Genomic DNA, 11,545 nt, shown 5'->3' with positions numbered 1-11,545 from the left:
CCCTTGCTGTCCAGCCATCATCTCTATACCCTGTTGCCTTCTCCCTCCTGGGGTGCTGGATTCTTCCACTGAGGCTCTGGTTGCTAAACTTTCTCCTAATCTTACCCAGAACCTGGAGCCAATTCCTCTGAAGCAATTCCTGACCTCTGAGGCAATTCCTAACCATCTCCACATGTTGGCACATCCTCCTACCTTTCTCTTCTTTCTTCTCTTCTGCTTTGTGTGTTGCTTTCCCCCATAAGAATATAAGCTCCTGGAGAGAGGATTGTATTTGTAACCCCAATGTTTACCAAAGTGGTTTGTTTGTACATACTAAGTGCTTGGTAAATGCTTTATATATATTCTCTCTGTCTCTCTTTCTCTCTGCCTCTGCCTCTTGCTGTATCTCCCTCTGTCTGTCTGTCAAAATGTGAGATCCTTTTTGAATGACCAATGCTTAGACTCTCTGCTGGAGGAACTAAATAATTCAAATGGCTTTTCTCCCCTTTAATGAAAACAGAAGTGGGTTGCCACAAAATGGAAGGTTGACAAAAAAATTTGGCAGAGTTGGTTTTTATCACTCATTTGAGCAACCTAGGTGTCTGTAATAGTGCCTGCCACATTAAAGATTACTAGATACTTGTTGAATTGAATTGAATTGATATTTTCTATTCTTTCATTTACCATGACACTATACTTTTAATTCTCATAATTCCTTTTCTGTCTCTGCTGCTGGCTCTTTCTATTGAGTCTTTGATGTATTCTAAGGCTACATCATTGCTTTCCTCTCTTATCTCTCTCTATAACTTCTTTACAAGAGATGCTACCTACACTAGTGGCTTCAGCAATGACCTTTATAAACATCTATCTCCAAAGTTTTCCTTTCGTCCCTGATGCTTCTCCTGAGCTTCAGGTTCCTACTGCCTACTTGACAGTAGATAAGTACAAACATCTCTAGCTCTATGTGGTGACAACGAATGCATCATTTTCCATAAATTTACATTTAATCCTAACTTCCCTATCTCTAACATTTTCCTATTCACTGATGCTCATAAATTTGGAATATTTCTCTTGTCTTATGCCCCATTAATATGATCATTTACTGCATTATTAATTATTTCTTTAAAACATCTCCCATACCTATCCTTTCTTTACCATTCTCACTGCCATCATTCAAGTTCAGCCTCTTACTCCTTCCACTGATGATTGAAACAACTTCCTAATTGAAGCCTTGACTATGGATAAATATCAAATTCCTTAGCCTGAAATTCTTCACTCTCCATCGTTAGGTTCCAAATTACTTTTCTAGCCTTATCCCATACTGCTCCTGGCCTTCAGTGACTGTGGAAGAGAGAATAGGGCTGATGACTTTGTACAGCTCTGCCTCACTTCAATCAAATTCACACTCAAGTCAAGACTAACTTTTATCTGTACTACCTTGGAGTTAGTTTGATAATATATCCAAGTTATATCAAAGTTGTGTAAACTTGAAAGTTAATATTTCCATGCCATCTTAAAGTTATCAGCATCATTTGGTGTTCTGAAACTTGCCTGCAATTTACAGATCATAGAACCAAAAATCTCTAACAGCAGTCTTTCCCTTGATTCAGCACATATTACCAAGATGTGATTTTTGGTTAAATCATTTCATATAGAAATAATTTATAAATTATTTTTTATAAATTTATGAATTACCTTTTGATTTGGGGGGATGGTTTGTACATGACATACAGGCTCCTCTTTGCTATCTTATCTTCTGATACTGCTGTCTTAAACTGTAACTTATAAACTTATTTACTATCCTGACTAGAAGTAAAGCAGGATGATCAAAGTGATCAGAACAAGGTATATTTTTAATACAATCTGCTACTGCATGTTTCCAAGCAGAGTGCTCACAACCCACTTACAGAAAATAATGTCTTTTATAGATCACAAGTACTATACACCTTGCTGTGGACTTTTTAAACTACATTATTCTACTATTCTATTATTAGTTCTTAATTCCTCTATTTTTCCAGTGTTAGTGTAGACTGGGAAAAGTGTCTGCTCTATTGTCTTGTTGGTCACATGACCTGGAAGATGAAGTTGTGATTGTAAATATCAAGTGAGTCATAAAACAGTGAAGCTCACCATTGGTTTTTGCCATTATCTTAGAAGATACTTCACAGAGTCCAAAGAGAAAGGGAAGTCCTGGTGGGTTTCCGTTTTTCTGTTTTTAAATTGTATTGTGTTGATTTCCCAAAGCCCCAGACCATTGCAATGCCACCTGCCTAAGTGAGATCCTAAATAGAGTTTATTGCCTCAAGTACCTCATCTTGAAAACAAACTAGATGGACAATTAACTGGCCTAAGAATTGAATAGGTGGAGAGTGGGCCATATGGCATTTAGGGAAGTATATAAGGCTTTTGTCCATTCTGTCAATGTGGCATGATTTTATACAGTCCTATGTAAACAGAAAAAAAAAATCCCAAGTAATCCAAATACAATTATATAGATTCACCAAAGAAGGAAAATTTCATAAACTTTTTCAAAGATTCTTTTAACATCATGGTTTTTTTTTGCAATGCTATAAGGCTATGATTCATGAAATACAAATCTTTGAGGAATTAAAATTTCAGTTCATTTATGACATAAAGCATTCATTCATTCATTCATTCATTCAACAAAAACCTGCAATATGCAAAACAATGTGTGGGGCTACTTTTAATGCAGTATTTTCTCACTAAGGATATTTTGCATATCTCTGGCCCAATCCAACTTAAAACAACTCAGGAAATATGCAGATTAGAAATTCTGGCTCTCAAATTTAATAAATATTAAAATGAGATTTGCATTGTCATGCACAAAACGTTGAGTAGCTTGATGCCTGAGCTGCAGGAATCTTGCTGGATTTACTCCTCTGTGTTTTGATGATTCTGCTTGTCTTTCCTCATTCATGTCACTTTCACTTCTATCAAGACCTGGGATTTAGTGAGGTGTCAGCATTTTTTATTTAAATAAGCTTAGAGAAAGTATTTTTGAACCCTTTCTTTTAAAACCCTAGCAGCTAGTGGCTAGCAATTTTTAAGACATGGATGTGTCCTTCTCCCATCTGATGAATCACAGGACATAATCAATGCAAACTTCAGCATTAGAATGGAGCCAGCTCTTATTGTTCTCACATAATTCTGCTGTTATCTGTTTAATTGAGCTTGTCCTTGTCAGAGTGCCATTTGTGTCAATGCTGCAGAAATGAAGAGCCATAATAAAAGGAGCCAAGCATTAAGGCAAAGGCTCCTGCTTTAACACGTCCTCTGTGGAGTTCCATCTCCTGGTAAATTTATAACCTTTGTATCGACAGGGAATAATAACAATAATTTTAAAAAATAGATCAAGGTTTTCTTAGCAGACCAATTAGAATGTAGTTGGGGGGAAGGGTATGAAAACCAAATTTGACCTCTCAGGTACAACTATATTACCAATGCCATTTTGCTGGTGCTCTCTCAGAGACATTGGATTGCTGTTGCTAATCCACTGCTAGTGATTAGTAGGAAAAACACTTCAAAGCTTAGAGGCAATCACAGGGTGTCCCTGGGTTGGCTTACAATTCTCAAGTGCATAGTAAGCTTGCTCTAAGTCATCTTCATGTAGGGGAAGAAAGGAAGTAATGAATTGTTTGCCTAAATTACTCTCTGGGGATGAGACTTTTCTTGAAGAAAAACATGGGCTACTTACTACTTAGTGTATTTTAAATGTTTTCCCTTAGCTGCTAAAATAATGTCATACGAATGATAATATTTTACTTATTAGATATACACTTATCTTAGTTTTCTTTGGCTCCTTTCCAAAATGAATAGAAAATGCTCATTTGCATGGCAATGTGTTCCATTATTAACAGAGTGATGTGAGGAGAGAAAGGATGATGGAAGACTTAAGAAGAATTCTTTGGATCATTGCAAGCATACCCATACATGCATTTATGAATACATTCAAATCAAAAGCACCAATGAGAATGATGGAAAACTTTAATTCTTAACGGGATTGTTTCTGCCTCTCACTTAAGTTCTTCTTAAGCAAAATTCATCCCCAGAAAGGAATGTATATTTGATGACAAAATTCAGATTATTTTATATTAAAAGCCATTCAGAAAATAAACTGTGAGGTACAAGGACACACTTTTTTCAACACCTTCAGAATGTACCTCTACTTAAAATTTTTTTTTTATTTTTCTGTAGAAATTTTTTAATGTGTAGAGCACCTAAATTTTGTGGCATAACAGATTTTACCAATGAATGCTTTGTGAAGACAAACATGGTATATTTTCAATTAATTTACTTCAATATAGTTGGATTCCCTTTTGTTATCTTTTTTAAAAATGTTATATATTTTTTAAAAATCTGAGAAGTGGTTTCAGCCCAAAGAAACCTATTATACAAAAATTGCTCTATGACTTTAGGTTCATAAGCATTTGCACAAAACATATTTTTCCAATATCATGTAAAACCAATTTTTAACATACTTTAAAAAATTATTGAGGTCCAAATAATTTACATTCCCCACCCCAACCTTTGTCCCTCTTTAAAGAGTCAATATAATTCTATATTAACCATATCGCAAAAGAGAACACAGACCCCTCCAAAAAACCCCAAGAAAAATAATTTTTAAAAAAAGGTATTGGGTAGCTGGGTAGCTCAGTGGAGTGAGAGTCAGGCCTAGAGACAGGAGGTCCTAGGTTCAAACCCGGCCTCAGCCACTTCCCAGCTGTGTGACCCTGGGCAAGTCACTTGACCCCCATTGCCCACCCTTACCAATCTTCCACCTATGAGACAATACACGGAAGTACAAGGGTTTTAAAAAAAAAGTATGCTTTGGTCTACATTCAGATACCATTAGTTTTTTTCTCTGGAGGTGGATAATGTTTTTCATTTTGAGTCCTTTGGAATTCTCTTAAATCATTGAATTGCTGAGAATGGCTGTCATTCATAGTTGATCATTGTACAATATTGCCATTAATATCTATATTATTCTTATGGTTCTGCTTTACTTCACTTTGCATCGTTTCATATGTCTCTACAATTTTTTCTGCAAGTATCCTACTTATCATTTTTTATAGCCCAATGGTATTCCATCATAATCACATACCACAACTTGCTCAACCATTCTCCCATTGATGGGCATTCCCTTAATTTTCAATTCTGTGCCACCACAAAAAAAAGAGTTGTAATAAATATTTTTGTACATATAGGTCCTCTTCCTTTTTCTTTGGTATCTTTGGGATTCATACCTAATCATGGTATGGCTCACTTAGAGACATTTTGAGCTTGAGAAAATGTGGGACATTCAGGTGGACATATCTTGTAAACATAATTAGACATACAAGTTTGGAACTCAGAAGAGAATTCATGGCTAGAGAAAAATATTTGAGACTCATATTTATGCTGGTGATAAGTTGAAGCCATAAGAGAGAATAAGATTGCCATGGGAAAGAATGTAAAAAGAGAAGAGGGTCAAAAACAGAACATTAGAAAAAATCTACTTTTGTCAAAAGGACAAGCAAAAGGGAGAGAAAAAGCTGCATTCAGAGAGTCAGGAGTATGTGATATTTCTGAAATTAGAGGAGAAAAGAGTATCCAGAAAGATGGGATATTATGCAATGCTAAGTGCTTCAGAGAGATGGAGAATGAAGACTCTAAAATGTCATTGGAAGTGCTGATTAGGAAGTCATTTATAAATTTCAAGAAGTTATAAGTATTATAATGTTTTAGATAATTTTAGAGGGGATAGAAAGAAGACTATATGAGGTATAAGAAAATTTGAATTTAGGAAGTGAGGTCATTGGAGAGAGACAATATTTTTATGGTCCGTCATTGATGATGAAAAGAGAGGTAAAATACAAGTTTGATTTGACAATGGCTATGGGAAAGCTTTTTTGGATTGGGAAGGGCATGTTTGTAGGGAAGGAACCAATGGACAGTGAGAGAGTAGGGACACATAGAAATGTGTGAAGAAATCTGTGTGGAAGCAATGATTGATGGAGTAAAAAACCAGGAGGAGGTAAAATAAAATAGGATAAATAGTTAAGGTAAAGCATACAAAGAATAAAGAGGGTCCAATTGAGTTCTCAAGAAAAGGAAGAATGATTTCTAAGTCTTAAACTCAAAATCTAGTTATAGGCAAAATTATCTTATGATGTCATATACATCCTTCTAAGCCAGCGATGGGCAAACTTTTTAAAGAGGGGACCAAAGAAAAGAAAATGCTCATCTGTCATTCTGTTTCTAAGGCAACTTTTTCGAAGTTTCATTGTATTGTATCCTACTCATTGTATTCATCAGATTAGGAATAATGGCGCATGTTGGGATAGAACATTTCAGGGAACCCCCATCTGGCCCGTGGGCCATAGTTTGTCCCTCACTTTTCTAAGCCATTCCAAAAATTTTTATTATATGTCAGAAGTTCACTCATGTTGATCATTAACGACTAGTGGGAAAATATGGTCCATGTAGGTAGAGCAGTGATTCCTAAAATGGGTGCCACTACCCCCTGGTGGGTGCTGCAGCGATCCAGGGGAGCAGTGATGGCCACAGGTGCATTTTTCTTTCCTATTAATTGCTATTAAAATTTAAAAAATTAATTTCCAGGGGGTTAAGTAATAGTTTTTCTGGAAAGTAAGCCAAAAAAGTTTGGGAACCACTGAGTAGATCTATGTGTTGATAAAATAGATTTTAGATTAATGTTTTAATTCCCATTTACATTGTTCTAATGTTCAGTGGTTTATTCATCCTTGCTCCATTAGCAGCACCATTGAATTTAATGATCAATGAGACTTACAGAATACTGAGAAAAAATAATCTATCCTTTAAATGAAAATAACAATTTTTACTTTCATATTGTTTTCAATCAATTTAATGATCTTACAATGATAGAACAGTAAGGATATTCATTTTAGGAGATTCAAAGTTTTTTTTTCCTTAACATTTTCCATTGAACTTTTTTTTTATTTTTTAGTTTACATTCATGTCATACTTCAAAATTTCCAAAGCATGGGCACCTAAGTGGTACAATGGATAGAGCGCCAGGTCTGTAATGAGGAAGATCTGAGTTAAAATCTGGCCTCAAACACTTTCTAGCTGGGTGACCCCAGGCAAGTTGCTTAACTTTGTTTGCTTCAGTTTCCTTGTCTGTAAAATAAGCTTAAGAAAGAAATGGCAAAACAATTCAGTATCTTTGCCAAGAAAACTGCAAATGTGATCATGGAGAGTTCAATATGATTAAACAAAACCAAAAAGCTTTAATGACAGCTGGGTGGTAGAGAGCCAGGCCTAGAAATGGGAGGTCCTAGATTCAAATCTGGCTTCAGTCACTTCTGAGCTGTGTGACCCTGGGCAGGTCACTTAACTCATCTCTTCTTCAGAAATAAGTTTGTGATTATTTTTTTAAAGGTTAGAAACTAAAAAACCAAGGTTCAAGACTTGGGGTTGATAGATAAGAGCTGTGGGCAAGTCATTTAACAACCCAACTTGCTGACATTGGAAAATGAAGAGAAGATTCTCATTTGTAATAGTAGAGGGAGCTTCTTCACTGAGAAATTCCCTATTTTAATAAAATCATGAATCCATTCCATTCCATGAAGCAATTATAGACATATATATTTAACACTAAAAGGTACCTTAGAGGATTTTTAGTCCAAGTCCCTCATTTTACTGAAGTGTTAACTGAGGTCCACAGGAGTTGTGACTTGCTCATGGTCACTCCTCTCCTGGATCCACAATTGACTCATAGACTCTCCCTTAAGCATCACCTTCTTCCAATTTTCTCCTTTTTACATGCTATCTTCCCAATTAGTATGTGAACTCTTTAAAGTCAGGCACTGTCTTTTTGTTTGTATTTGTATTCACAACATTTAGTACAGTTACTCACTTGACTTGAATTATTGACTTTGGGACAGACTGATGTAGTATTGTTAAAGGGTGTGCACATTTGAGTGACTTTTGTGGTGTATTTCCAAATTGCTTTCTACAGTGACTAGACCAATTCACAGTTCCATCAAAAGTTGTTTTAGTGCCCCTGTTTTCCTGCACCTCTCTCCAACAATTGCCATTTTTCATCTATTGTCATTTTTGCCAATCTGAGGGGTGTGAGGTGGAATTTGTCAACAAGATATTTTCTCCAGTTAATGATTTTCCTTCCACTTTTAACTGTGTTGATTTTTTATTGTGGAAAAGCTTTTAATTTTATAGTATCAAAATTTTGTACTTTATCTTCTGAAATTTTATGTTTTCCTTGTTGTCCTGGTCTATGCTTTTACAAGCCCCGGACCCAATTTTGGGGCTTGGGCAACAGTATTGATGAGCAGCTCCTGGTCAGCACTACATTCCTAGGATACAGAGCTGCAGACCCAGCCCTAGTGGGTTTTGATACCAGTGACTCCTGTCAAACAGACGTAGCCACAAGTTTGTCTTCTTTTGGTCTTTCCCCTCAGAGTTGTTAAATAGCTCTAGGCTCCATTCCTTGCCTTATATTAAAAAAATTCTAGACTTCTGCTTGGATTTAACTGGGTGGACACCTTCACCAGTACCCAGAGGTCTCTGACTGTCTTTTTGTGTTAACTTGGGTTGGAAAAAGTACTTTTCTTTTAGATTTCTTCATTTCCATTTGGTCTGGTGCTCTTCCTCAATCTTTACTGTGTAAGAAAGGTGGGCTATATTTCTTCTTTTCAAACTCTGTGATCTTTGCTGGCTTACTTAAAGGAATTTTCAGAAAAAACTGATCATTTAATTAAAGTCATCCTTTACTAGTAAGGACTCTTTTCTTCATTATTATTGAAGAATTTTGTTTTAAAAAGAATGATTTGCATTGTAAGAAATGAGAGCAGATTAATTTGAAAACAATTGGAAAGAACAACATAATGAAGAGAGAAATAGTAGAACCAAGACAACACCATATAAAATTATAGATTTAATATTTGAAGAATAACTTGTAAATATTCACCTCCAAAGGATGAACTGAAAAATGGAAACATGAAAGACATAATTTACATATACATGTCTATTTGCCAGATGATTCCTTCTACGGGATGAACAGGGGAAGGAGGGAAATACTTGGAAATAAATTCTATTAACAAAAATTAAAAACAATAAAACAAAAAATAAACAGAAGAATTTGTTGAATTTCATCATAAAGATAAAAAGAACAGTTATTGTCCTTTGTACTTGAAGGGCACCAAAATGACACCACCAGTGATGTCTTTTAAGATTTTAAGTGAGACAGAATTTAAGTGAGACAGAATTGTACAAAGTAATCAGCCTTACTATCTCAAAGTAATTGAAATCCACTGGCAAGATGAAAGTCAAGAAGAATGGGTGAAGGCTCTGGATTTAGTGGATGATCTTGTTTTTTTGATTTCTAACCAAACTCTAAGCATTCCACAGCACCTGTTTTTTCCATCTTCATGGATGTAGGAACAAATTGTTCTTATTCTCCCATTCTGCTGGGGGAAATCTTTCCATGCTTTGGTGGATAGCCCCCTTACTCACCAATGGGTTTGAGGCCTATTGGTTACCCTCAAGCTGATTTTGATTATCTGCCAATATGGTTGATTAGTGTGTGGCTGCTGCGCATGCTACAGATTCTTGAAGCCACAGGTGAGAGTTAGGTGGTAGGTAGACACCAAAGGAAGAAATCATTAATGAAAAAGGCTCAATAAGAGCTCACACAAGAGATTTTAGTCTTCTAATGATGTCACTCTCCTCCCCCATATATCCCTCCTTCAACTCTAATAGCTGATAGTTACTACAAGGATCAAATATAAAATCCTCTGAATTTTTAAAGTGAATCATTAGCCACTCTGCCTCAACTTTCCGGTCTCCTTACACCTTACATTGCCACACATATTCTGAGATCTAGTGACCCTGGCCTCCTTACACATGACCTTCATCTCCTGATACAATGTGTTTTTACTAATTATCCCCCTTTCCTTGAACTTTCCTTCTTCACTTCTATTTCCTAGCTTTCCTGACTTTCTTAAAATCTGAGCTAAAGTACCATTTTCTGCAAGAATTCATCTTCAGTCTTCCTTAGTGTCAGTTCTTTCCCTCTGAGACTATCCACAATTTTTCCTGTATATATCTTGTTTGTCCATAGTTATTTTCATGTTCTCTTCATTAGGCTGGGGGTTCTTTGAGAGAAGGAATTGCTTTTTATCTCATTTTGCTTTCCTAGCACTTCGCATAGTGTCTGACACATTGTAGACATTTAATAAATGCTTCCAGTGTTCCCTTCCAGTTTCCCTGACTCTCTACTACATACAGATCTGCATATATATATATATATATATATATATATGCATTTATGTATCTTTTGTAGACACGAAAAATGGAAAATGTACTATATCGAGAACTGAACAGAAGAAGGAAAGTAGACTGGAATGACTGGGAAGTTGCAAAACTCTTTTAATGACCTCAAGCTTTTCCCTGAAACAAAAGACCATCTTTCAATACCTACATTTTTATAGTGATGCTAAATGGTTGAGAGACCTGTAGAATATCCTAAAGAACAGAAGTTAATGATCACCCAGAGATCAATGGGGAAATACATGACCTGACTGTAGGCTGCAGCACATTGCTAATAAGGAATCGTTTAAAAGAAGTAGAATCAAAGACATCAGCAGAACAATGCATGATCGAATGAGAACAAGGTCAATCAGCAAGAGTGAGAGATAACCTGATTTCTCTATTTTCCCTTTCTGATGTCAGAGGAAGTACTTTCTATAGTGAACTTGTGGAGGAAGCTGGGGTAGACACCATGAGTCACACACCAGAGTCAGGAGGGAATGGCATGGTGATTTGAGATCCTTATTGTGGATGGGATCCCCACATCAATGATGCCACATATTCATTGGCTTATTCAACTGTGAATGAACACTGAAACAATTGGAATATCTTAAAAACAGAGAATAGGTTAAAATAATCCTGTTTTTGAGAGGGAAGAGTACCAATTTTTAAAAATTATATTTAGTATTCTTTCAATTTGCTTTTTTTTCTACAAAATCAAAGAATTATTTTATCCATTTACTAATCAGAATGGCACTAAAGAGAGAGTGAGCAAAAGGCAAACCTAAGGCTGATTTTAACAGTCAAAATGAGCAACATTTAATAAATCACAATGTTGTTTTACTTTAATACAGCTATGTATGACGCATCTGGAGAAAGGGAACTTATAGGTACTTTCCATGCTTGTTCTGTAACCATTAATCAACTCCAGTGATCTCTTGTGTGAGCAATTTTCTTCATGAAAAGACCTTGCAGGGCCCTTGAGAAGTAGAAGAAAAGAGGGATTAGGCAAGGTGGGGAGAAGGAAGGTATTATTTAACATCACTTTTCTAAATCTGTTGCTCTGTTTGAAATGATGGCAATAAGTGAGGAATGATAGATAGTATTGTCAGATGTCTTTTTCCTTTTTTTTTTTTGGTAATCTTGTGATTTTTCTCTCTGAAATAAAATGTCCAGAGATGATAGGGCTACTGATCAATAACTTGTCTTTTATTGCCAAATTGTTGGAAAACAAAGAGCTGACATGACCCCAATT

At 35.8% G+C, this 11,545-nt stretch overlaps 1 pseudogene; it reads left to right on the top strand.

The window, feature by feature from the left end:
- The first annotated feature begins 9,497 nt into the window (after nucleotides 1-9,497).
- The window catches only part of LOC123251244, a 133,441-nt pseudogene continuing 131,393 nt past the window's right edge, over nucleotides 9,498-11,545 (top strand).

This window comes from Gracilinanus agilis, chromosome 1 (assembly GCF_016433145.1).
Source record: "Gracilinanus agilis isolate LMUSP501 chromosome 1, AgileGrace, whole genome shotgun sequence".
In the NCBI taxonomy this organism is placed as follows: domain Eukaryota; kingdom Metazoa; phylum Chordata; class Mammalia; order Didelphimorphia; family Didelphidae; genus Gracilinanus; species Gracilinanus agilis.
The sequence above is the reverse complement of the archived record's forward strand: the minus strand, read 5'-3'. Positions and strand labels throughout refer to the sequence as shown.